The sequence below is a fragment of the Panthera tigris genome, chromosome B4 (assembly GCF_018350195.1).
Source record: "Panthera tigris isolate Pti1 chromosome B4, P.tigris_Pti1_mat1.1, whole genome shotgun sequence".
Classification (NCBI taxonomy): Eukaryota; Metazoa; Chordata; class Mammalia; order Carnivora; family Felidae; genus Panthera; species Panthera tigris.
In genome coordinates, this window is record NC_056666.1 from 98,043,780 (window position 1) to 98,071,189 (window position 27,410).

The window sequence follows — 27,410 nt, forward strand, 5'->3', positions numbered from 1 at the left end:
TTCTTCCATTTAATTCTCACAACAGTGCTTTAGTATATGTACTATGATCATTTGCATTTTATAGGTAAGGGCATGCACATAGAGAGAAGTTACTTTAATTGCCTGAAATCAAGCTCCTAGTTATTGGAGTAATATTGAAACAAGGTGTATTGCCTGCAAAAATTGTCTTTTTCAATAATATTTGTGTTGAATTTTGTTGAATATTGCAGGCAATGTGGAAGAAATTGTTCTTTATGACTCCAAGTTCCTATAACTAGAATTTTAGGTATTGGATTCTTATTTTATTGGATTCCAGAGGTTTCAATCTGATTCATGCACAATGTAATTCTAATGCTTTCATCTCTGCTTCCTTTTCTTAAGAATTCTAAAGGTGGTATTTCCTTGGATAATTACAAAACCCGTGATATCCAATAAGTTTGCAAAGCTAAAAGGTTTTTGATGGGTATTAGGGGGTTTATAGATCAATGTCCTCTTAATTTCTAAATTAACTTAGTGAAATATTTTTCAGTTAATACCCTGTTCTAATATTAGTCATCTATAGTTTAAAAATAAGAAGAAAAAGTCTTCCTAAATAGAAGGAAGCTTCTCAGCCTGGTTCTTATCTGAAGTAGGTTAGAGTCCAAAAGCCTTGCTTCATTTTGAACTTTCTCTGCCCCTTTCAGTCCGAGATAATTTCATTCCTTTAGTTGCTTCATGTATCAAATGATATACTCCATTAAACAAAAGATAAATTCCGAAATCTTTTCTCAGAGTCCATCTAAACCGTGGGTCCTCTGTAAGGCTGCTGTGATACAAAACCCACAGAGGACTTCAGAGTTCCCTTGTTTTAACAGAGAAGGTCTATGAGGCATGCCCTTACACTTGTTAGATGCCTTTTATCCACGTGAAAGTGTCTGTGAGGCACACCAACTATACCTTTTCAAGATTTTAACAAAAATCTTATAGGCCCATCTGAATTTGATTTCTTACTTGATATTCTTTCGCTAGGAGGGATTGAGAAAAGAGTTTTATTTTCAAATTTATAAGATTTCTCTAAACTATGCTAAAAAACTCAGAGATTTCTTCTTTGGTGCATCTCTTCTTCTCATATTTTATTACAGGCAGCAAAAAGAAGCTACCTGTTACTTTGTACATTCTGCCTAAAAATCTCCTCTGCCAGATTCATGAGTTCATTGGGTTCCCTTTGTATTTTTCATGCAACAATAGACAACAATATTGTCAAACTTTCTGCCACTGCATAACAAGATTCTCTTTTTTTCCTGCAATAATAGTTTCCTCACTTTCCTCCAAGCACTTGCCAACAGTCTCCCCCAAGGTATTTCCAGCTTCTTACTAACAGTCTATTTGAGGTTCTTTCAGCTCTAGTCTACCGCTGTGTCCCAAAGCCAATGGCAGATACTCTGGGTTTTTATTATAGCGGCCCTCTACTTCTAGAACCAAATTCTGTTCTAACCATTGCTGTCTCATAAACTGTTCCAAAACTTTGTGGCTTAAAACCAGAGCCATATTATTATCATTACTATCTTTTAACAGTTCTGTCGGTCAGGTATTTAGGCAGAGTATGGCAAAGATGGCTCGTCCTTAGTTCCATCATATCTGTGGCATCAGATGGAAAGACTCAAATGGCTATGGGCTGAATCAGCTGAGGCTGACTGAGAATTTGCCACTTACATAGCTTTAGGATCTTTCTATGGGATATCTCCTCTTAGTTTCCTCATTACAGCAGGCCAGGGGAGTCAGACACTTGCTTCTTGAAGCTCAGAGCTTCTTCAAAACCAATAGATCCAATAGATCTTGGTAGAAACCACAAGGAATCCTATGATGCTGCAAATATAACCCTAAGCTCCAATGAGCAGTTTTATTTCTAGTCCCTAATGTATTAAGCTAGTTCCTGCCTTGGAACCATTGCACTTACTGTTTCCTTTGCCTGAATTGCTATTCTCATGGATCTTTTCCTGGATTGCTCTTTATGTCATTCAAGTCTCTGCTGACTCATCATTGCATAGTGACTGTCCTGACTTGGTTATTTCCTGCATCAGTCACCAGAATCCAGGAGGCAAACCACTTTTCTTAATGAAATGGGGGGGGGGGGGCGGCGGTTTGCAGTGGAGACATCAAAAGGAAGCAAAGAACTCTCCTTTACATATGCTAAGATACTGCAACTACTTATGGCTCAGTTTTTTTTTTTTTCCGGATATTTTCTCTCTCCTAAATCTGAGAATTCTATGGAAAGCAAAGTTATTCACAATCTTATTTTTATGTATCTTTTTTTTCTTGTTTTTCACCTAGGGGTCTAGAGAATGTATAGTTTTAAACAGAAGAAATAAGTTAGAATCCAGGCTTTAAAAAGTTAAGACCAGAGAGCAGAATTGCCAGCCTTAAAATACCCTCAACCCTTCTATGAACCGTGTCAATCATCACCAAGCCATCATCTTATGTTTTACTTCCATGCCCTGAGTAACAGTAGCAATAGATGGAGGACAGAGGAAAAATGTCCAGTAAAAACAAAAGCTTCTGCATTTTTTATTCATTCAAAAAATATCCTAAGCTCTCATTTCTCATCTGAACAACAGAATACCAAATGAAATTGTAAACTTGGGAATTTTTGTTAGACATAGGATGAAAGTTCTGACTTCAATGAGAGTAAAATGTGTTGTGTTGTCATAGTGGATGCAAAAGAAATTATTAGAAAGCAATGCCTGGATTGGCTCCGATGAACTCTCCCTCTGGGCAGTAAGGGAAACTAGAAACTTAATTGTAGTCTTGTCCCAGTCTTAGAAATGTGCAGTCCAAATCGCAAGGGAACATCATTAAACATCAAGTTTCATCACTTCCAGTAGGATTTAGAAGCAAGTTAATTTCACATGCATTTTTTCTTAGTAAGGAAAATGTTTCCACAGAATCTAACTCATGGGAATCTTACTAGAATCTATTACACCGTGAAAAAAAGCAATACAGAAATATCTTTGTGCCATTGCTGAACTAAAAAAGCATAGACAAGGCTGGTAACTTGCATAACCCATTAAGAAAGAGTACCCAGAAGCTCCACTCTCAGGCTAGCAAAATAAAAATCTTGAATCTCTTCCTGTGAAGATAAAATTACTATATTGGAGCAAAAATACTTGTAATGAAAATAGAATAAAGAAACTCTGGCCATAAAGGACAACTGGAAATACAATTTGCTGAATGATACCATAACATGTCCACTACACATTTGCTACCCTACAAAGAGATAAGAGACCTCAAAGGTTGAACATTTTACTTCTAGAAAAAAGAAGCAACTCTCATTTAGCATATAAGAACATTAAGATTTTTTCTAATATCTAGGATAGCTGGTGTATGTTCTGGTTGTTCACATTTTCAAGATATGGAGCAGTCATTTTTTATTTTTCAAATATTTATTTTTCAATATTTTATGAAAGGCTGTCTAGAATGTATTTCACATTTTTAGCCTTAGAATGTGGTATGTAAGAAGCATAATTTATCCTCTCTATGAAGATAGAAGTAAAATACTTTATTATTGCTGTATTACCTTATATTCATTTTATTATTGATGAATTTAACTCACTAATTAAATATTTATTTAATTTCATTTATACATATACACATTCACTACACACACACACACACACACACACACACACCTTGGCACATCAGAGTAAAACTGCCAAAGAGTAGAGACAAAGAAAATATTTAGTTGTAGCCAAAAAGAGGCATGATATCATCAAATGAGTCACAATAAGACCAAAATCTGAGTTATAAATAGAAACAATGAATATTATAAAAAATAAAATATAACAACTTCAGAGTATTGAAAGAAAATTACTTCCAACCTAGAATTCTATAGCAAAAATATTCTCAAAAATGAAACAACTATATTTTCACACATAGATACATACACACGTGAGAGAATTTGTCAATAGCAGATTCACCTGAAAGAAATAATAAAGGAAGTCATTTGGATGAAAGTAGATTGATCCCAGATGGAAACATGAGAAGAGGGAAGTAAATACAGAGCAATGAGAAAGATAAATATGTGACGAAAGCCAAGTGAATATTGATTTTATAAGCTAATAATAATATCATGTGCTTTCTAAACTGCATATAAAATTAAAAACAAAATAAAAATACCATAAAACATAGAGATATATAGAATTTACATGTTCTAATGTCTTTTAATGTTGTTTGCTTTACGGTTAAAAAGTTACTAATTTACATTACACTTAAACACATCAAAGATGTATATTATAATCTCCTAGGTAACCACTAAATAACAGTAAAGTGATTTTTTAACTAGAAGTTAATAGAAGGAAAAATAGGAAAAATATTTTTTTAAGTTTATTTATTTATTTTGAGAGGTGGGGGGAGGGCAGGAAGAGAAGGGGAGAGAGAGAGAATTCCAAGCAGGTCATGATCTCATGGTTTGTGAATTTGAGCCCTGGACACTTAACTGACTGAGCCATCCAGGTGCTTCTGTTCTTCTTGGTTTTACATCCTGGTGATTGCTTTCATGAACTACTCCATTTTTCACTGGAATCATATATGTAAACATCATATATGAAATGTTATGGAAATAATCTGAAGCCTATGGTGACATTAACTTCCCCAAGAGTGGAATTACTTTTGCTACCTTTTCTGTTACTGCTCTTTGATCTTTTGCTAAGTTTACACATATTTTTGAGTAACTTAAAAATTTTACAAAGAAATGTTCAGCTATTTTATTGAGCTCATTTTGAAAAAAAAGCAAATATTTTAGGATACTTTTAATTCATCTATTAAACAATTATGTATTGTTAAATAAATTTTTGTGAGACCTATGCAGTCAGAAAAGCTAATTATCATGGATTACTTAGATCCCTTGGTAGGAATTAAAAAAAGTTGATTTCTTGAAGGGCTTTTCTACTTCTGGTTCAACCTTATTCTAGGATGTAGCCTTTCAAATTCTAACCTAAAGGTGGGAGATTTGCCAGTGCTATTCCTTCCATTAAATTCTGATACCAAATTTTCCTATAGTCCTACAAGACTAAAGCCTTGTTCAGCTCTCCCTCTCTGAGACCCTTGTCTTAGAACTGGCAGATGTTTCCCCACTGTGAACTGTTGCCCAAATGTCATGACCACTTCTCTGAGTTTCTCTTTATTCCTGAATCTTTGCTTCATAATTCTTCACCACCTTGCTAATTTCCTGTTTCTTCTAGCAATTTTGTCTGCTTTTCTAGATGATCTAGGTGGTCTCTGTTACTTTGCCTGCCATTGCCGAAATCACTTCTCTATGACCTTTTGCTAAAAATTATTCAAAAGAAGTATGAATTGCTTGTTCTGATTCAGTAATTAAGTACAACAGAGAACTGCTCAACAATTTTATCTAATTCATTTTTGCAAAGAACTTAACATTTCAGGATATCTTTTATTTGCCTTTTCTAACAATTACTTATCGAGGATTTATACATATGTATACCTATGGTGAGCACATGTATACATGAGTATATCATAATGAAAAGACACAAAAGTTTCCTACCTCTTAGCATTTACTTTTTCACTGGTATAATACAGTAAACACACATAAATAAGTATTACAAGTTTAGGTTATAATAAAAGGTGTGAGGAAATAAACAATAGATTGTTATAGAAATGAAAATGGTAAGCTGAAACTTAAAAGATTCAGAAGGAAATCCTTGTGCAGAGTGTTGGGAAAACAGTGCACAGGCGGAGGGAAGTAAATAAACAAACATCCTAAGGAAAAAAAATCTTGCTGTGTTATTAGATCATGTCTGAAGGTGTGTGAGCAGGGTATCAATATGAGTTGAAGTTGAAGAGGAAAACAGAATCATGTAGAACTTTGTGGACTGTAGTATCAACAACTCATTTTTGTTCCAGAACTTTTTTTCATAGAATACAATATGAGTTATGGTGCTGAACTATAGCTAAGTTAACAGCCATAATACTTCTACCCAAGTGGCTACAAAAAGAAAATGCTCTCAGGCTACTAAACTGAGAGGAGAGCCTGGACTATCAATATAGTTAGTGACTAGATTGTTTCTACTGACAGTTTTACCTCTTAAACTGTTGTGGGAGCAACATGGGAAATTGCTACTCTGAACTTAATAATGACCAAGAAGGAAAGACTGGTTAGTAAAGTAAAAGTGACAAGAACCTTGAAGACAAGAAACAATGCTACCTTTAAAATAACAACAAAAGAAAATTCCAGGACTTTCAACCAACATTCTTCATGTTTTTAGATGGAAGTATTTTTTATTACTTTGAGAACAAAGTGAAAATGGATTCAGGCAGTCGGAACCTAAGAAGAAAGACCTCAAAAGTTTTCAAAATGCTCCCAAAAATGTAATTCTGCTGACATCATTATGGAAGAGATTCTGATGAGGAAGAATATGGGGGCAGAAACAGTAAAATTGATATTTCCACAAAGGAATCTTTCTGGTACACTTGATTTAAAGAGACAAATTTGTGAAACTGACAAAATAGTTGTACTTGAGAATGTTTTCAGGAGGGGCATCTGGGTGGCTCAGTCCGTTGAGTGCCCTACTTCGGCTCAGGTCATGATTTCACAGTTCCTGAGTTTGAGTCCCACATCAGGTTTTCTGCTGTCGGCCTGTCAGCACTGAGCCTGCTTCGGATCTTCTGCCCCCCTCTCTCTGCCCCTCCTCTGCTTGCACTCTCCCAAAAATAAATAAACATTTTTCTAAAAAAGATGTTCTGAGGAATTCTTGCACACAATGCATTTAAAGTTATAAAGATATTAAAAGACCACTTTTTGGAGCAGAAACCGGCAATGGGGCAGCTTGAGGAAATGTTGATGTATTATGAGGAAGAAAATGACACTTAACTATTTTGTATTTGTATTCTCCTGCAGGATGAATAACTATAGAGAGTAGAGTGAACACACCAAAAAGAGGGCGTTGAAAGCCAGAACATAATATATTTAAAGAGACACAGTTACATCTCAAAATGAGGCCAGTTGTCTTCGACCAGGTGAATTATTGCAAAAATGGTAAAATAACTTGCCAGTGAGTTGGCTGAAGGATATATGATGGATTAATTTTTGGGAAATTCTGGTGAATACATGAGCTACTACAAGTCTGGAGAGAACCTAATGTCTCTAATATTCAAAAAGGCAGAAAATAGAGTGAAAAATCCAAGGGACTATCTTGTCTGAAGAACACTTCTACAAAGATTATAGTGGTATAATTTTTGAATTTTGTGAAATGAAGTTTTAAGAGACTTAATACTAGTATATTTTTCCTTCTCTCCATGCTATGTGTGTTCCAACCACAGAGGGCCCCCTTTCATCCAAACACCTGGCACATAATAAAAATCTGATCAACTTTGGTTGAATGGATAATCTAATTCTCAAATCTTGATGTCTCTATAGCGGTATCATGCAATGGATTTTCCCACAGAGACCTACTGTACATGCTATTCCCTCTGCCTGTAAACCTCTCATTCTCTTGATCGACACTTCCTTCATCTCCACAGCTTTGATCCGGCCAACCCAATTCATCCCTCATGTCTCAGGTTCAACACCATTTCATTATGGATTCCTTTCCTGACCCCTCTCCACCTAGAAACACAAATATTGGACAGATTCTCCTGTTATATCCTTAGTCTTTCGTAGCATTTTTCACCTTTACAATCGATTCATTGTCTGGATAATTATTTACTTAATATTTGTCTTTCTCACCAGACTGTAATCTCTATCAGGATGAGGAGCAGGTTTATTTTGTTCATCTCTACACCGCAAGTGTTCGGGTCAGGGATATTTATTGGTCATAAGTTCTTTGTAAGGCTGTTTGTGGGTACAGGCAAGGTCTTTTATAGAAATCTCTAAGAAAATTGGAGAAATATGAGCTGGTCATGGTTCAGTTAGATTGAATAGCAATCTTGGATTAAATGACTATTTCCCAGGGATAGAGATTAAAGAGGGTCTAGAGAAACAGTATATATTATGTGTCCAGTAGCACATCACATGATAAAACAGTGATCCATTATCTTTAGTATGAAGAAGAATCACCTTTGTACTTGCCTAAAAGGGCAAACTCACAGCCCCACTCCCAGCTGGTTCCTGAGGTTCTCTGTACTCTCCCTATAGGAAATTTTTCCAAGAATTTTGTGGTTTTCTTCAGGGTCTCTGACTGGAATATCGCAAGGACATTCTGTCTCCCATTGATCTTTTTCTCTTGGGTATATTCAGTAACAAACTACATTAGTAAGAGTCTATCTTGGTGGCTTTTCTATTTTAGGCTACTGTATAAATGACATGCACGATAGAATTACAAATCAAAGAAAACATTTTACTGTGAGGGAAGAAAAGAAAAAAAAAATTACTCCCAGCACAGACTTTTTAAATAAACATTTTAGTTTAGAATAGTTTTAGATACACAGAAAAAATGAGAAGGTGGTAAAGAGTTTCCATTCACCCACACCCAGCTTCCATTGTTAATAACATCATACCTTATTATGGTACACTCGTCACAGTTAATGAACCAGTATTGATCATTGGGATTTGGGAGTTTGTTTTGTTTTGTTTTGCCTTGCTTTTGAACACTTCCTTGCTTCCTTACTTTTTGTGGTACTCTTTGATACTATAAGATATTCTGAGCTCATTTTTAATATTCCCTGACCTAACGCTGGAACCAGCCACTTCCCCAAAAAAGGCCTTTTTCTTTGAACGGAAAATGCTATTTGAAACCGAGATCTAGGTGTTCATTGCTACTTGGGGGTCATTGCTTCTAGGCTCCCTCATCTGACAGAATAAGGAAATACATGTATATATATTAGCCTATATATATGCACATATCTATAAACATTTCTATATGTGAACATCAGTACTATATTAAGCTAGACATGAGTTCACACTGAAGTCTCCGAGTCTAATCCATTATTACCACATGAATTATTTTAGCCTTGATTGTCTGCAGCCTCTAAATCCATCACTGAGAAGCCTGGCTCCCATTGTCTTATTTACTTACTCAATTGTTTAATCCAGTATACACCTACAGTAGTTTCAGAATTGTTAACTCATACACATGGGAAACAGTGTTACTGCTGGAACAGAGCACAATGTTTACTCAAAGTTTGCTTTCCTTTGGTGCTATAGATTCCACTCATCTACTTAGGTCAAAAGGTTTGCCTCCACCCTCTTCAATGAGATTGTTTCATACACTGGTAGCACAGACAGATCTTTTTCACATTCTGCATTCCATTCTAGGATCCCTCCATCTCTTGACCTACAAAGTTTCTGTACAGAAATCAATGCAGAAAGATAGCTTTCTAGGGGTTCCCTTGTATATGATTGCTCTTTTTCTCTTGCTACTTTCCAAATCTTTTCCTTGTCTTTGACTTTTAATATTTTGATTATGTGTGTTTCAGAGTGATCCTCTTTGGGGGGATCTTGTTTAGGATCCTTTGAACTTCTGTACTTGGATGTCCATATTTCTCCCTTAATTTGGCAAGTTTTCAGCTGTTATTTCTTTAAATAATCTTTCTGCCTCTTTTCTCTCTTTGGGATTGCCATGTTTATAATGTTTATAATGTTCCCATAATTCATGTACACTTTTTTCATTCTTCTTTGCTCTTTTTGCTTTTTGTTCCTCTAACTGGCTAATGTCTAATGATCTGTCTTTGAGTTCACTGATTGTTTCTTCCACATGATCAAGTCTGTTTTTGAAACTCTCTACTGATTTTTTTTTTTTTTTTCAGTTTTATCATTGTATTCCTTAGCTCTTGGATTTTTGTCTGGTTCTTTTTTATGGTTTCTATTTTATAATTAAAACTCTCACTTTGTTAATGCATTGTTATCCATAATTTTTTTCATCGTTTATCTGTCTTATATTTCATTGAGCTTCTTTAAGGTAATTATTTAGAATTCCTTGTCAGGCAAATTGTAGATCTCCTGGGAATTTCCCCTGCCCACTCCCTTTGCCAGCAGACCTACTCATCGATTGTGGGAGGAGACTGGAGTCCAATAAAGGGCACTTTCAGGATCCCTGGTGGTGCAGATGGACATATCTCCTGCTGAGATCCTACCATTTTAGGTCTGCAGGAAGACTGTGACTATGAGGAACTGGAGCCCTATATAAGGCCCTTTCAGGATACTCAGAGGTACAAATATATATCTTGTTGGGTCCCTGGTGTCAGCCTGACTATTTGTGGACTGTGGCTGGGATAGGCCAGAGCCCAGTTACAGAACCCTTTTAGAATTTACAGCCTTCCAGGTGTGGCCAAGAGAGGCTGGAGCTGGTTTACAGACCACCTCAGGGTCCACTGTCAGCACTGAGTTCTGTATGCCTGTTACACAACATACAAGTGAGTGTGATTCCTCCAAGGTCCCTTGACATGTGGTGCGGGTAATAGAACCAAAGCCAAGTGGGACAGTAGTCGCATCCTCAGGGTTTATGGAGCTGCTTCCGATCTGTGGTTGGGACTATCGGTGAGTCAGCCGCCTAGCTGTGAGCCTTCATTCTCAAAACAGCTCCTCCTGGTTTTAGATTGCAGCAAGGTTTCACATCTTAACTGGATTCTCAAAGCTCCCACAAAGGCTCTTTTGTCTATGGATGCATGCCAAATTATTGTCGTTGGAGGGGAGGTAGATATGAGTAAAGTATGTCTTCTTTGGCCCTCTTGTTAATATATATCACTCTTGCCTGCATAGGTCTGACAAGAAATCAGCCATAATTCTTACCAAAAAATTATTGATCTATAGTAAGATTCCCTCATCATCCCCTCTATTTTCATGATTTTCTCTTTGTTTTGGTTTTTTGCAGTTTAAATATGATATGCCTGGGTGTGGATTTTTGGTATTTACCCTTCTTTGTGTTCTATGAACTTCTTGGATCTGTGATGTTTGTCATTAATTTTGAAAAGTTCTCAGATATTATTATTGCAAATATTCCTTCAGCTCTGTTTTCTTTCTTCTCTTTATTGTATTCCAATTATATGTTTGTTATATCTTTTGAAGTTACCCCACAATCTTGAATATTATGGTCGCCTTTTGTCATTCTTTTTCTCTGTGTGTCTCAGTTTTGGAAGTTTCAATGTACCTGTCATCACTTAAATTGTGAAACACTGAGACATTATCTTAAAACATCCTGTTGCTGCAGACACATAGAAAAGAATTGGCAGTTTAAACTTCATCATCTGTGTTCTCATGTAATCTTATTGTCCCAATTATCGTTGCATTCTTTTCTGTTTAATTTTGGAGGATAAAAGTATTAATTCACTTGTCAGTGAATTGTCAGTGAATTAATACAATCCAATACCCAGGGTTTTTTTTAAATTTTTTAACCTTAATTGCATTTTCAAAATCCAGCAGTCATATTTTTAATCTCTAAGTATCTTTCTTGGATTTTTAATGATGTTCTACTCTGGTTTTCTTAAATTTTAACACATTTACAGATTATGGGTTTTTTTAAAGTTTCTTTAATTTCTTATAGTAAGTTTGTTTTATAGGTGGGCATTTGTTTTACTTCCCCAGAGTAAAACATTCAATAAATACATTGGTCAACCTTTTGGTTTACTTAACCTTAGAGAGGGAAGCTTATGTCTGAAAAATTGTGGGGTTGAGATGGGTTGTAAGAAATTGAAAGGGTCCTATGTAAGTCACAAAAGCAAGAGAAAAACTTACATTTGTTATAATTTTACTTTGGAAAGTTAATGATCAAGGACATTGCACTTGGATGCAGTTAAGCATGGGTTTTCTCTTCTTTGCTGAAGATTTTCTTGTCTGTAATTATGCAGTTGTCCCAATGCTTTCTATAAAATTATTCTCATTGGCTTGACAGCTCTCACTGGGAACTACCCTCAGCTGTCTCCCTGATTTAGCTAAAAGTGTAATATGAGAATAATCTGTACAGCAGGCTCCCTCCACTGCACAAACCCTGACATCCAGGAAATTTCTGGTGGTAGACTTAATTAGGATCAAGTTATGCTTCTTACCAACTGCTGTGCACCCACACTCTTATCCAGCTCTTGCCATTCAAAATTAGGTAACAGTAATGGTTTTTTCAGTTCTTCCTGAATTAGGCTACAGTTTTATATGCAGTGAGTTAAAGGATAACATAGCTTCCCCAATACATTGTCTCCTTTTCTATAGCCTGTAAACTCCTCAAATCTTAGAAGCAAGATCCACATTCTTTTCCAATATTAATTTTTGATACATATTTTTCACTACTGTTATATTCCCTCGGTAATTTAATGACAATTTTATGAAACATTAATGGTAAAGTGCTTCAAAAGTGGGGGTTCATATTCCATAATTTTATTATACTCTATATTAAATGTGTTAAGTCAATTGAATACTACTAATCACAAATATTATATTTATCTAAGTTTTACCATAGTGAAGTCATCTGTCTTTACTTCTTTTAGATACTTTTGAGATTTTCTCCTTACCATTGGTTTTCAACAATTTGATTAAGATGTGCCTTAGAGTGATTTTCATAAGGTTTACTCTGCTTAAAATTTATTGAGATTCTTGGGTCTGTAGACTTATAGTTTCCTCCAAACCTAAAAATTATTTATTATTATTTCTTCAACTGATTTTCTCTCATCTCTTCTCTCTCTTTTTTCCTTTTGAGATGACAATTGTGTGCATGTTAGACTGCCTGTTATTATCCAACGGGTCATTGATGCTCTGTTTATTTCTTCCCTCATTTTTTGTGTCTGTACATAATTTTGTATAGTTTCTACAGCTTGTGTTTAAGTTCATTGGTCTTTTTTGCTGCTGGATCTAATTTAATGTGAATGCTGTCTCAGTCTTTTCAGGTTGATATAACAAAAGTGTCAAAGACTGAGTGACTTAAAAACCAGATATTTATTTCTCACAGTTCTGAAGGCTGGGAATTCCAAGTTCGAGACACAAGAAGATTTGATATCTAGTGAGGGCACACTTTCCAGTTCATAGATGGTCATCTTCTCTTTGTGTCCTCGCATGGTAAAAGGGGCAAAAAGGCTCTCTGGAACCTCTTTTATAAGAGCACAAATTTCATTCATGAAGGTTCTACTTTCATGACTTACTCACCCTCTAAATGCCCACCTCCGAACACCACTACATTGAGGATTAGATTTCAACATATGATTTGTGAGGCACACAGACATTCAGTCTATAGTATGATCTACTTTATTTTTCATCTCAGATACGGTATTTTTTACCTCAAAAATTTCAATTTGAGTCTTCTTATATCATTGAACTCTCTCCTTCTCATGATCGTGTTTTTCTCTGCCTTCTTATTCATATGGCTCATAATTAAAATAGCTATTGTAATATCTTTGTTGGCTAATTCCTTCATCTCTGTAATTTATTAGTTGATTCTATTGATTAGTTAAAATTCTTCCTACATTAAAAAAATTCAATTCCAATATGTTCCCTAAAAATCTTTAACAAAAACTTATTAGAGCCAATTAATCATAGTAGCCAAAAGTTGAAAAACAATCCAAATATATTATCAAATTTTAGTATATTCAACAAAATATTACTCAGTAATAAAAAGGAACAAACTACTGATATACACAAAACCAAAGAATAACTTCAGAGATACCATGTGAGTGAATGGAGTCAGACACCATGCAGAGCAGATATAGGCAGGGTAAATATAGTGTGACTATTTACATGTATTTCTAGAACATAGAAAACTAATTTATAGTGATAGAAATCAGAACAATGGTGGTTGGCATGAAGCAAGGGAGAGGTGATCAACCAGAAAGGAGTAGAAAGGGACTTTCTCTGATGATGTTACTGAACTAAACAACAATTATAATGTTGGTCACGTGAATTTATATATTTTCCAATTGATTGAATAGTACTCTTAATATCTGTGCATTTAACTGTTGGTAAGTTATAGCTCAATTTAAAAATGTTATGAAAACTTCACTGAAGAGAAATAGTTCAAAAAGAAAAAAACAAAACAAATTGAAAATAATTGCAACCTATGAATGGTTCAAAATCTTAACTATCTAACAAAATTTGGAAAATTATCAAATGTTTCTAAAGAATCAGAAAATTTGAAAATACAAATAACCAAGGATTATGACTTAAAAACTTATAAAAATCAAGAGTGGGATACAAAAATAAATTATAAACGTTTACTGACAGACTGAAAGAAGAGCTGGAAAAGGAAAAGATGGGTCATGAGCAATAGAAGAACAATTAAATAATCTATATTTTAATATAACCTCAATCAATGATCAAAGAAATTAACAAACAAACAAAAAAACCACCTAATTCTAAAGTTCATGAAAAGAACAAACTAAGGATGCTATGGAAAATATAGCTAGATGCTATGGAAAATAGAGCTATAGCTTTTTAAAAAATAAAATTAGTGATGAAAGACATGAATAACAGAGAAGTTAAAAGATATTACAAAGAGTCTCTGTAAACAGATCCATGTATATACTTTAATTTAGTTTGTGGTGAAGACAGCATTGTAAACAAAAATGAAAATGTGGACTATTCAGTTACTAGTATTTGAAAAATTGGGTTTGCACATTGAAGAAAAATAGATCTCCGTGTGTGTGTGTGTGTGTGTGTGTGTGTGTGTGTGTGTAAATTCCAGGTTAATTAATATTACAAAAGCAGTAGAAGAAATTGTAAGTTAATATTGGTAGAGATGTTTTCTAAGTGAAACACAAATCCAAAGAAAAGAAACTGACAGATTCTATTTCTTAGAAACTAAAGACTCCCTAAAACAAAATAAATCATAAATAAAGCTAAAATTTCAGCAAGGTTCTGGGGAAAATTTTGCACCATATATTACTATATTACTGGCCAAGATTACTATCTAAAATACACACACACACACACACACACACACACATACACTCACATACACACACAGAGTTCCTAAAGTCAATTAAAAAAAAACAATAAAAATAATGGAAATAATGGACAGGATGTAAGTCACAATGGATAATCACAAATATCTACATAAATATATACAAAAATATGTTCAACCTGATTAGTTATAAGGAAAATGCAAAATAAAAAGGAATTATTTTTCATATGTTTGACAAGAATTACAGTGATTACATCAAGCCTTGGCATAGAAATGAGGAATAGTACTTTTGTACACTCTTAGTGGGAGTACAAATTGCAGAAACCATTCTGGAAAACAAGTTGACAGTCTATCAAAATAAAATCGTTCATCTCCATTGACTCAGCAGTTCTACTTCTAAAAAACAATCCAAAAGAACTATGCATAGATGAGCACCAAAATAGACACAGTAGAATGATTTATTTGTTGTGGTAGTAAAAATTGGAAACCTAAATATCCATCAAAAAATTATTCATAATAATATTGTAGTGTATTACATGGCTATTGAAATGAATGACATAGGCTTTTATGTGCTTGTACAAAACTTAACCCTAACTCTATAAAAATGAAGTTATAAGATGCAAAAACTAAAGGTTAAAGTATCCATTTCTATCTGATAGAAATCCCAGAAAGAGAAAAATAAAAAGAAAATGGGGGCGGCTGGGTGGCCAGCCAGTTAAGCATCCAATTCTTGGTATTTCAGCTCAGGTCATGATCTCACAGTTCAGGTAATTGAGCCCTGTGTCAGGTTCTGCACTGACAGCTCCAGAGCCTGCTTGGGATTCTCTCTCTCCCTCTCTCTCTGCCCCTTTCCTGCTCATGCTCTCTCTCTCAAAATAAATAAACATTAAAAAAAAAAAAGAAACAAAGAAAATGGAGAGGAAAGAAGTGAAAACATAACAGTCATCATTTTTTTATAACTAAATAAAGATGCATACCCTCAGTTGAGAAGCCTCATGGAGTACAGAGCAGGGCAGAAAATATAAAGCAGTACATATTTATATGCAGTACAGAAATATTTAAAAGCATTGAACACAAAGAGAAATTCTCAACATTTCTAGAGTTAAAACAGTAAACTTAAATTTGAATCGTTGACCAAAGGTCTAAATAGTAACATAAGATGTGAAAAGATAAAAGACTAACATAGCATATAGTGGATGAAGTATGGACTCTGTAGTTGAAATAATTGGTTCGCAGTATGAAAAGCACAATGAGGTTATGACCATATGTCACAGAAATAAGCTCCAGGATTGAAGGATATTGTGAAAAGAAAAACAACAACGTTAGTGGGAAGTGTATTCTAATATCTTTTATCTCTCTATGGAGAATTATTTTTAAATAAGAACAAAAGGCATTAATAATATGAAAGCAAATTGTGTATAGTGTTACATCAAAGGTAAAGATTTTCTCAAACAAGGGCCTCTCAAACGAAGTTAGAAGTAAGGAGGTATTTGCAACATCTAAAACTGACAAAGGATTAAGATCTATAATACACAAAGAAGTATTATAAGTTATCAAGAAATGGGGAAACCAGAAAGAATTGGGAAATTATATGAATGGGCGGTTTATACACAAAAACACCATATAAATATAAATATAAATATAAATATAAATATAAATATAAATATATATATATATGTATATATATACATATATATATATATACACACACAAACATATTGAGAGAGAGACCAATAGCAGTAGTAATCATAGAAGTACACATAAAAATAATAATGATATACGTTGTATTATCATCATATTCGAAAAAGTTCAAATAATGTCAAGTATTGATGCAGATGCAGGGAAAAAAACCCCGATGCATTAGAAGGCATCCGTGGCACTCATTTTGGAAGTAAATTCTATTGACTAGTTATCAAATAAGGGTATGCATATATCCCACAAAAAGAAAAAAAATTCCAGTGAAACCCTTGCTGAGGTACACAAAAAGGCATAGATAAAACTGCTCATTTGAAGTACAATAGTAGTAAAAAGTTGGAAGCATTCCAGATATCAGTCAACAGAAGACTAGATAACTTAGGGGGTTACTGAAAAGGATAATTCCAATAAATTCATGCAAAAATTTTTCCAGTTCTATATAGGTTGAGTGAAAAAAGTAAGAAATATAATGCAACACATATACAAATGTGTATGCATTACATGCAACAATACTGTATATTTCACATTGACACCTTTATGGAGAGTGTGGATTGACAGGATATAAAGTAAGCACAAAATCAAGAAAAAGCATATGGGAATGAGATCATATAGGAAGATGAAGGGCATAAAACTATAAAAATAAACACTTGTCATACATTGACTAATAACGTACCAAAGAATATACCTCAATTTAGTCGCCGCACTTGAGATCCTGCTCAAATTTTAACATTCAGCATGGGCAAGTCCACAGTGAAACAAGCATTCACATATGCTACTATTAGGTGATACTTTTCAGGACCTAAATGCCAATCTGTGTTTTTGGAATATATAATAACCTGGTCAGTTACCAAGTACATAATAATGTATAAAAGTAGTTTTATACTTTTATAACTGTCAAGAGTTTTATCACTCTTGACTAGCAAAGCCACTTTTAACACATCAGTCTGAGCCTTTGTCTACTTTCTAAGATACTTCTATTTTATTCATTCAGCAGATGTTTACAAAACTCTAATTTCATACCTCAAACTCTCTGCGAATTCATCTCTGTCCTTTACCGATTCCCCATCTGCTTCTCTGATGGCTCTATTATTTTATCTTTTTCATTTTAATCTACCCCTAAACCTGAAAATCGCCAAAAGCTAAACCATTCTGTTTTTGCCTAAAACACTTTTTAGATTAATCCTTTATTCTCATAGTTTCTCCATATTGTCAATTTCCAAATCCAAATCTATTTTTTCATCTGGATATTGATGCTTTCATATCATTCTATTACCTCAAACTCAAAATAAATCAGTTGAATTTCATCATCTTCCCACCAAAATCATCTCTGATTGCCAATTACTGCCATCTTCTCTGAATGCATTGTTATCCCAATTGACCACTTAAGCTAAAAAAAAAATTTCATATATTTGTTTGGCTCTTTTCTTTCCTTTATCAATCATATCAGTTCTCATAAATTCACATCTGTATTAGTTTCCTATTGTTGTTGTAACAAATCACTATTAATTGGCTTAAAACAATATGAATTTATCATCTTACAGTTCTGGAGGACAGACGTCTGAAAGGAGTCTCACTGGGCTAAAATCAAGGTGCCAGTAGTTAGTAGGGCTGCATTGCTTACTTGTTCTAGTGAGAAAGCCTGCAATGGATGGTTGCCTTTTTTTATGATGCCATTTCTCTGGTTCTTTTTTTTCTATCTCCTTCTTCCTTGATGACTCTTGTGATTATACTGAACCCACCTGGATAATCCAGAATAATTTCCTGGAATAGCTGATTTAGCACCTTAATCCCATCCTCAACCCTAATTTCTCCTTGCCATGTAATAATCACAGATTCTGGGATGAGGATTTGAACATCTTTGCGGATCCATTATTCTACCTACCACAAAGTTTGTTCCGTACCAATTCAAATTTCACCTCTTTTTTAATTTTTCTCCATATTTCATAATTTAGGACCAATCCCTTGCAAAATCCTTTTCCTTCCAAAATGCTTCTGGGGTTCTTCACCAGGCACCCTGCATGTGCTCAAACCAAGTCACGTTTTTTATCATCCACCTGTACCGTTGTCCTAGTTCTTATGTCACAAATGTTCTTTTTCAGACTAAGTCATGTCATCTTTGAGTATCCACCACAACCCCCATCCCCTCTCAACAGTTGTGAAGTTGTCTAAGACAAGTGAAGCCATCTTTTTAAAAAATTCAGTAAATCATTTGATGCTTAAATGATTGAATAAATTCAGATTTTGTTTAGTAGATATAGCTGTTTTATTGTACCTAGAAGAGAACAGTATTTCTTAAAAGTAAAAATTAAACAATTCATCCCAGAGTTAGTATTACTTTGTTATTACCACCACCCCCACCCCCCACCCACGCTAGCAAACCACTGAGAACAGCCCCAGGTGTTACTCTGTTCTTTCCTGCTAGATTGAAACTCAATAATTCCAAGTTAAGCCTCATCTCAATATCCTCAAAAACCCAATTTGGCAATTCCTATTATTATCTGCCTGTACCCAGTACATTTTAGCAAGCCTCCTTTCCTGAGGCCACTTGCCTGTCTTTTTAGAAAAATTCCTTTTTCAATTGCTCCAAACTCGGTCTTTTCCAACTGGCTGGCATTCAGTTCTTCTGGAAATGATTGCCTGTCTTTCAGGCTACATAAAAAACGTAATTCTTTAAATTCCAGAATTTCTCATAAAACGTTTCCTTTATTTCACTGTTCATAGCCATACCAGACCAAATTACTGCTACACGATTATTAATAAGTCATGATATTAGTTGGTCTGAAGATAATGTGATCACTTTCACTGACAGGGAAAACAGAGACTGTAATTCAATATCCAATAACATTTGAAGAAGGAAGTATTTCTTCACAAAGCTTTCTGGGTGAAAAGTGCTGTATAATTTCAAAATAACAGAATCATTTTATTTTGGCAGTAGAGGAAACGAGCTTCAAAGATTCTAGGGTATGTCTACTCAGATGCATTTTCAGACATCTCTCTGAGGGAGAAAAGCTCTATGTGGGGGGGGGGAGGGGAAGCTGGTGTTGCTACATTTGTTGATGAAGGTAATTACTTCTTGGGGCACTTGCGTGGCTCAGTCAGTTAAGCATCTGACTTGATTTTGGCTCAGGTCATGATCTCACGGTTCGTGGGATCAAGTCCTGAGTCGGGCTTCCTCTCTCCTTCTCTCTCTCTCTCTCTCTCTCTCTCTCTCTGCCCCTCCTCCACTATCTCTCTCTAAATAAATAAATAAATGAAGATTTTTAAAAACAGTTCTAACAAAATAATTAGGACGGAAGACCAAAACATCTGGTGACTTAAAAGTTAAGTTTGCTGAGGCACTCAACATTGTTCAGCAGTTCGCAAGTATTTACTGTTGTCAAGAGGTCGGAGAGACAAGCATCGTGGAAACCAAATAGGGAAAAAGTAAAATACTGTTTTGGGGTCTTCACTGGTTGTCTCTGACCTGGAAGAAAGAGTTGCTGAGCCATAAAGTAAGTCATCTTGTCACTGTTTGAGTGAATTATGAGCTACCTGGAGGGTTGCGGTGAACGGACTAACAACCCCTCACTGCTCCCAGCACGTGGAAAAGCCTTGGATTTAATCAGAACTCTTGATGCTTGCTGAGAATCTCCTCACACATGGTACTCAGTGCTTCCCAGAGACAGGCAGGGTACAGTACTTCCTGCACAAACATGATGAGTGCAGAATCTAGAATAGGAAATCTCTGAGGTTGATGACCTTTGAATGATCCTCATTCCTGTTTTAATGACTGAAAATTGTTAACATCCCACACTTCCTCTTTTCTATGTCAGGGCACTTGACCGTTACTGTTTTCAGATTTCTCTTTCTAATCTTTTTCTCTGTTGAACAACCCCAACCACTCCCCCACCCCCTCACCCACCCTCACCCCCCGCCACCTTATCCGTTGCAGAGCAAGACTCTTTCCTGTGGATAATGAACTGTCCTGCATCCCAACCTTTCTTTCAGGACCTCTTCAAAGTTCTTCATACAGACGATAGGAGAAAGAAAGTCTTCCAAAGGAACCAGAGTACTAGCCCAAAGCAGCATTTCCCAAGTGTAGATTTCTTTGACATGTTTGTGTTATCATTAACATGTACATAAATTTTGCATCCTACTTACTTCCAATTGTATCTGAGTTTGTATGAATCCAAAATGTATGAAATTGTTTATCAACCATGGAAATTGATGCTAAAGGAAGATAGGCCTTGATTAATTATGACTTTCAGTACTCACGTAAGCCCGGAAGCTATTCTTTTCTCCAGGTCCACAGGAAAGTGTGTATATCGAGAGATTGTAGAGGTGACGTTCCCCCAACCCCCTAATTCTGCTTCCTGACCTTTACATTTTCATCTTCCAATAAAAATCTATCTTCATTTAAAACAATTTATCTTATATTGTGCTTGTTAAGGTCACTTTTTTCAATGTAGACTTTCAGAGCTGGTTCATAGTCTTTCTCTGCCATACTTGTACCACAATTCTAGGTGATTTCAGAGTTTACATAGACAAAAAAATTCACATCTTAATTTCAAATGCCCTAGACTTCTTTTGCCTTACCCTTTTCCCCTCTGCACTGTAGCCCTTTTCTAAGGGACATGCCTTATCTCGTGGTCCGTGGGTTAGAACCCCGCATCAGGCTCTGTGCAAAAAGCTCAGAGCCTGGAGCTAGCCTGCTTCAGATTCTGTGTCTCCCTCTCTCTGCCCCTCCCCTGCTCATGCTCAATCTCTCTCTCTCTCTCTCTCTCTCTCTCTCAAAAATAAATTTAAAAAACATTTTAAAAAATTAAGGTACAGGGGCGCCTGGGTGGCTTGGTCGGTTAAGCGTCCGACTTCGGTTCAGGTCATGATCTCATGGTCTGTGAGTTCAAGCCCCGCGTCGGGCTCTGTGCTGACAGCTCAGAGCCTGGAGCCTGTTTCAGATTCTGTGTCTCCCTTTCTCTCTGCCCCTCCCCTGTTCATGCTCTGTCTCTCTCTGTCTCAAAAATAAATAAACGTTAAAAAAAATTAAAAAAAAAATTAAGGTACATGCCTTGAAGAGGTAACTTGAAACTTCGAAGTTCTACATTCCATTCATTGTCAACAAATTCTTGATTTTTCACCTCTTATATACTATCCTTCCCACCAAATATGCACAGGAATCACAACAAACCCTCCAGGCCCTGGATTCCACCCCCTTTTTTTTTATTTGTTGATTTCATCCTAGTCTACCTTCTTTTCTCACTGACAAGGTTGTTCATCTGAAGTTCCTCATCACCAGCAACCTGCAAACCCAAATCCTAGAGCAGTGAGTTACCCTTTTTTGGTTTCTGCATTTTGGAACTTGGTAATGCTAGATAAAAAACCCTGGTTCTTTCTTTGATCTTGCACTACTGAATTCATGGTTTCCAACATTGGCTAGGACCTCTGTATCATTTCAGGACTTTACTTGTTCTGATTAGTTCCCTTCAACATTCCCCTCAAAACCCATTCAGAACTTGCTCCCCTGAAACCTCTTTCCCTCTCAGACTGGACTCTGTTTTATTCTCAGCAGATTTCTGCCTCTTACTTCATACTTCATCAAGAAAACAAATGCTCTCTCCTTTCACTTCCTACATCCTTTCTCACAAAATGTATTATCGTATTAACATGTAGCTAAAGATCATTTTTATTTAAAGTGAAAAACATAGTGCCTATATTTAAGTTATTTTCAATTGTTTGAGAGGCCCTAACCCATTTGATAGTTTAGAATATGAAAATAGACCAGATCTGCTCTGAATAATTATAGACGACAGCGTTCTAGTCTGTGTATTCCTGCTTCGACGAGGGCTGAATGAAAAACTACCCAGTCCTCCATTTATTGCTTATAAACTATATACATACTTTAAATTCTGACACAGTACAATTAGATTTCTAAAACAGAAAGCACGGAAACTGTGCCACTTTCAAGTTGAAAACGACAGTGCATCTTTGATCACTGCAATGGAGACAGAGCTGCTGAGACTTCATTCGTTAGAACCCACCTCTTCAGAGTCCTCACTTTCATCAAGGTGGCTATCCACCAGTGTTGTTTACAACTCAGAAATACCCTAGCTGCTGTCTTGGAGGTCTGGGCTCTGCACCGAGAAACACCCCAAACCAACTTCTTGTAACATTTGAGAGAAAATATTCAGCTAGACGCTTAGAAACTACTTCCCTTCAATAAAAGAACTCAGTGCCATTAATCTTCAAATGCTTTATAACAAGCAGGAATATTCGTGATAATTTGCTGACTTACGTTTGTACTTCCAGACTGAGGAGGTACAAAGCTCACACAGATGGCTTTGCTTTTGAAAAGACTAGTTGAAAATTGTAAGCTTTCAGCTGAGCTTCCAGGTTACCAAGGCTCGGTATTTCCTTCCTTTCTGAAATATGAAGTATAATGTTCTTATACAAGTAGAACAAAGTTCAAGACAGCAGCCTGTTCCATTTCATAGTTCTGAATTTTTTCCAGAATTATATTTTCCCTTCATTTTCTGTCAGAACCAGTGCATTTACACTGACTAATTTGGATTACTTCAGGAGTGGAAGAAATGCATTCTTGTTCAACTATGCCGGCAACCAGCAAACACAACAGACTCCAATGTGAGGCAAATCTTAGGTCTCCTTGTCGTAAAAGCCAAGGATCTGTCCAAAATATTGGTAGCCAGGATGAAAGTTTATGTGCAAGATTCCCCCAAAATGTTGGTTAAATCCCTTAGGTCTTTACATTTTCCTGTCTCCAACACAAAATGTTATTGTTCTCAAGGGTAACCTTCATCAAGCTTGGCCCTTTTTTTTTGTGGTTGCAATTTCTGTTCTTACTCCAGGGAGATTTTCAATAGCTCAGATAGCTAGACTTATTCCAGACTGCCAAAGATCTATGCCCCCAGATCCTTCAAACTAGGTAGGAGATGCTGCATCTGGCCTAGAGATGGCTGAGCACAGAGGGACCGGACAGACTCTTCCCTGGGTCAGGTACCCACCAGTTTAGCAGTGCCCCCAAAAGGCATCCGACTCTCCACTGGCACTAACATCTCCTCTCAACCTCACAGCCCCAGCATCATGCCCCTGCCCATGCCAACCTGCCTGCTGGCAACATCTCCTCCTGCAGACTCTGGGGTTGTATGTCCCCAGCCCCTCTGGAGCCATGCCACGCCAGTGGTGGAGGCCAAAGAAAACCTCTTTTTGTTCATCATTTGTTAATTTCCAAAGTTAAAAATTGCCCTCTGAATTTTTCTTTCATTATAGGACCCCATTCTTGTTTCATAGGCAGACTATCTTTTCTCACACCCTTGATGGTATTAACTATACTTTATTTGGTTTCTTCTGTTCCACTGATGGTCTTTGTTATTGTGCAAGTTGCGTTTTCCTGTTTGTTTTTTGTCTCTCTTAAATTGTCTTTTTAAAAAATTTTTTTTTAACATTTATTTATTTTTGAGACAGAGAGAGAGAGAGAGAGAGCATGAACAGGGGAGGGTCAGAGAAAGAGGGAGACACAGAATCTGAAACAGGCTCCAGGCTCTGAGCTGTCAGCACAGAGCCCGACGCGGGGCTCGAACCCACAGACCGCGAGATCATGACCTGAGCCGAAGTCGGATGCTTAACCGACTGAGCCACCCAGGCGCCCCAAAAATTGTCTTTTCTTGAATGTCCACTGATTGTTGGCTGTCCTTTCATATGTAAAAGTGAGAAGCTGACTGGAAGAAGTGCATGGGTTTGTGTTGATGGGTGGAGGGTATTAACCTGGTTGTCTGGGATTCTAGGAGCTAGACAGGAGAAGCAGCCTGCTGGTCTTGCATTTCAGCATGTAGATTTTTGCATTATCTTACCACTCTTACTCCCTACACACACACACACACACACACACACACACACACACACACCTTATCCTGTGTGCCTGTTGTCTCTGAACTCAGAGGCTCCTTGGGCTCAGTTTCTCCAGACTAAGCATGCTATTACCTATGATGCATGTGGGTGGGGTAGTTTTCTGACTGCTCAGAAAGTGTAAGGGACCAGGGAAATTCAACCAATTTGTATATAGATTTTCAACCATTCCTGTTGCTAATCATACCTCACTCCATGTTCTAAGCATTCTGAAAGGGAAATTAGATCAATTCTTACAGGTACTCCTCCTCTTATAGGCATTTGGATTCCCCTTTTTTATGGTCTGCTAAAACCATTAAATTTCCTCCGTAAGTTTGTTGTCTAAACTTAAAAAAAATCTTTCATCCACTATTCTTCACTGATATTTTAATGAAAAATTTGGAGGGAGAACTGCTGGACAAAGATGGTCAGCCTACTAAGTTTTACTTGAAGGGCTCCATAGTTAACTTGATATTTCTAAAACATTGGACAACATCATAGGTATACATATGGTTTGGGGGCAATATGTAATGCCATATAACAAATGTAACATTAGAATAGACTTCTGGCTCCACCTTCAAAGAATAATCAGAATTTGAGCCTCCTAGCAGCTATCATCCCAATTCAGTGATATCATCCTTGACCAAGACACTATCAACTATCATGTGGATTCAAACAGTATAGCAAATGACAGAAGCCAATCTGGATTTACTCTGATGCCTGAAATCTCCCCAAGAGCTGACTTCACACTATGCTTGCTAGCATTCAGAGGAGATGTCCTACGTTATGCTTGTACTGTTCAATGACTAAATGCCTAGGAGTCATGTTAAGTAACAGGCTTTGTTTTCTCCCCAGACTTAAATCTGACATAACGTTCATTTGTCACTCTAATATGTGTGTACCAGCCTCTTAACTCTCTTCTGTGGCTGCCTTTTGTAGAAGGGGTCTAGACCACTGACAGAACCCTTATCTGGTGAGAAGAAGTGGGTGTAGAATGCAGGAGAGGAAAGCTTCCCCCACTGGCAGGAGCCATCTTGGCTGATGTTTTGTAGTTTTGCCAAAATAAGTGCAGTGATCGTTTGTCGAATAATCAGCCTCCTCTTGCTTATTATGTAGCTGCAGTTCCGAGACTTGCTTTCAGCAAACCCAAAAAGAAAAATATGAACCACATGCTCCTGACAGTAGGTAGTTGATTCAATACTAACATTAGGACCTTATCCCCGAACCTCAGAAAACAAGCACAGTTTAATGCAGCTGGTAGAATAGGAGCATATGAATGAAATACCACTTTCAAGACCTGCCGAGTAGCTTGGGAAAGCTTTAGAGTGAGATGAATGTCTGTGGAATAGGTGGGTGGCTACTAACCACTGGACATAAGTGAGAATGCACTTCCCATGTCTAACCCCATTTTTCCAACCACAGCCAGGAAAGGCCAACAGTTGGAATACACCCATTCCCAACCATCCCCACCCTTTTTCAAAAAAATCTGAATGTTCATCCGTGTGTATTCTTGACCCCATCTTCTCCCAAACGACCTACTACTCCATCAGTATCTCCTGTTTTTTAAATCTCTTTCCCTTTTACCTTCTTTTTATTATTCTTAAGTAGTACCCTTGATTTATCTTCACAAGTGTGTTTTGCCTTACATTCAATTTTGTCTGGTATTAATTTAGCTTTTTCATCTTTCTTTTGATCATTTTTTGAATGGTATATATTTCCTCATCCATTTTGATATGGTTTTAATTTAGGTAATTAATTATTTAATTTGGGTATCCTTATAAGTAGCATGTGGCTAAAATTTTTATTCAATATGATAAAATCTGCCTGATGAAATTAGCCTAATTGTATTTATTACAGTTACTGATATTGTATTAGGATTTTACTAAATCTTATTTTGTGGTTTCTGTTTAGCCACAGTTTTTCATAGATTCCTTCCCTACCTATCTTCTGTTTGATAAATATTTTTATATTTCTTTTTTTTCTATGATGATTTATTTTCTTTAAGTTTATTTATTTATTTATTGTAAGGGAGAGAGAGAGAGGGGAGAGAGAAATAGAGACAGTGTGTGTGTGTGTGTGTGTGTGTGTGTGTGTGTATGGGAGGGGCAGAGCAAGAGGGAGAGAGAGAGAATCCCAAGTAGGCTCCATACCATCAGCACAGAGCCTGATGCAGGGCTTGAACTCATGAACGGGGAGACCATGTCCTGAGCCAAAATCAGGACGCTCAACCAACTAAGCCACCCAGGTACCCCTCTGTGATGATTTCAAAGCTGAAGATTGCATTTTTATTCTTTCTGGTGATTTCCGCTAAAATTTTGGCATGAATACTTAACTATAATTTTTAACAAACGTTAACAGTATTTCTACCTCTACCCCTAACCAATCACACTGTCTTTTACAATCTTTTCCCACACGGTGTTATTGTTGTTGTTTAGAATTTTCATTTTATCCTTTATTTGTTTAGAGTTTTCATTTTATCCTTTATTTTAAATCCATACAAAAAATAACTTCATTGAGTAGCTCATTTAATTTTTTGTCACTTGCTTGCATTTGGAGCAAAAGATATAAACCATCTTGAAGCCCTTAAACTTAGGAACATGTTCAAGTCTCTCCTCACTGTTCTGGAGGGGTTCCAGGGCTGTCAACAGATTCTCAAAGGGGAACACTGTCAAAAGATTAAGGACCACTCACCTTCAGAATAAAATCCAAGTCCCTTCTCATGGCATACAAGGCTCCCAGAACCTGCTCCTACCAATACCTCCGGGTTTCTGCCATTCCTTATAGGACCAGTCAAATTCCAGCAAAGACAAAGCGGTACACGAACATGCACGTGCATGCACTCACAAGAGTACAGAAACACACATGCGCAGAGCACAGCACATACTATGCTGTCCCTTACTTCTGAACATTTGCTCATGCTCAGTGAGTCTAGAATGCCTTTCTCCTCCACACTTCTCCCATCTTTGTCTCTGATATCCACTAGCTAACTCCATGAGCATTTTCCTATGATTAGCCACCACCATCACATTGCTGGGACTTCCATAGTTGTTTATA

The 27,410-nt window shown here is 36.4% G+C and overlaps 1 pseudogene; it reads right to left on the reverse strand.

The window, feature by feature from the left end:
* Positions 1-18,943: 18,943 nt before the first annotated feature.
* On the reverse strand, positions 18,944-27,192 carry LOC102962370 (annotated as a pseudogene).
* Between the last annotated feature and the right edge of the window lie 218 nt (positions 27,193-27,410).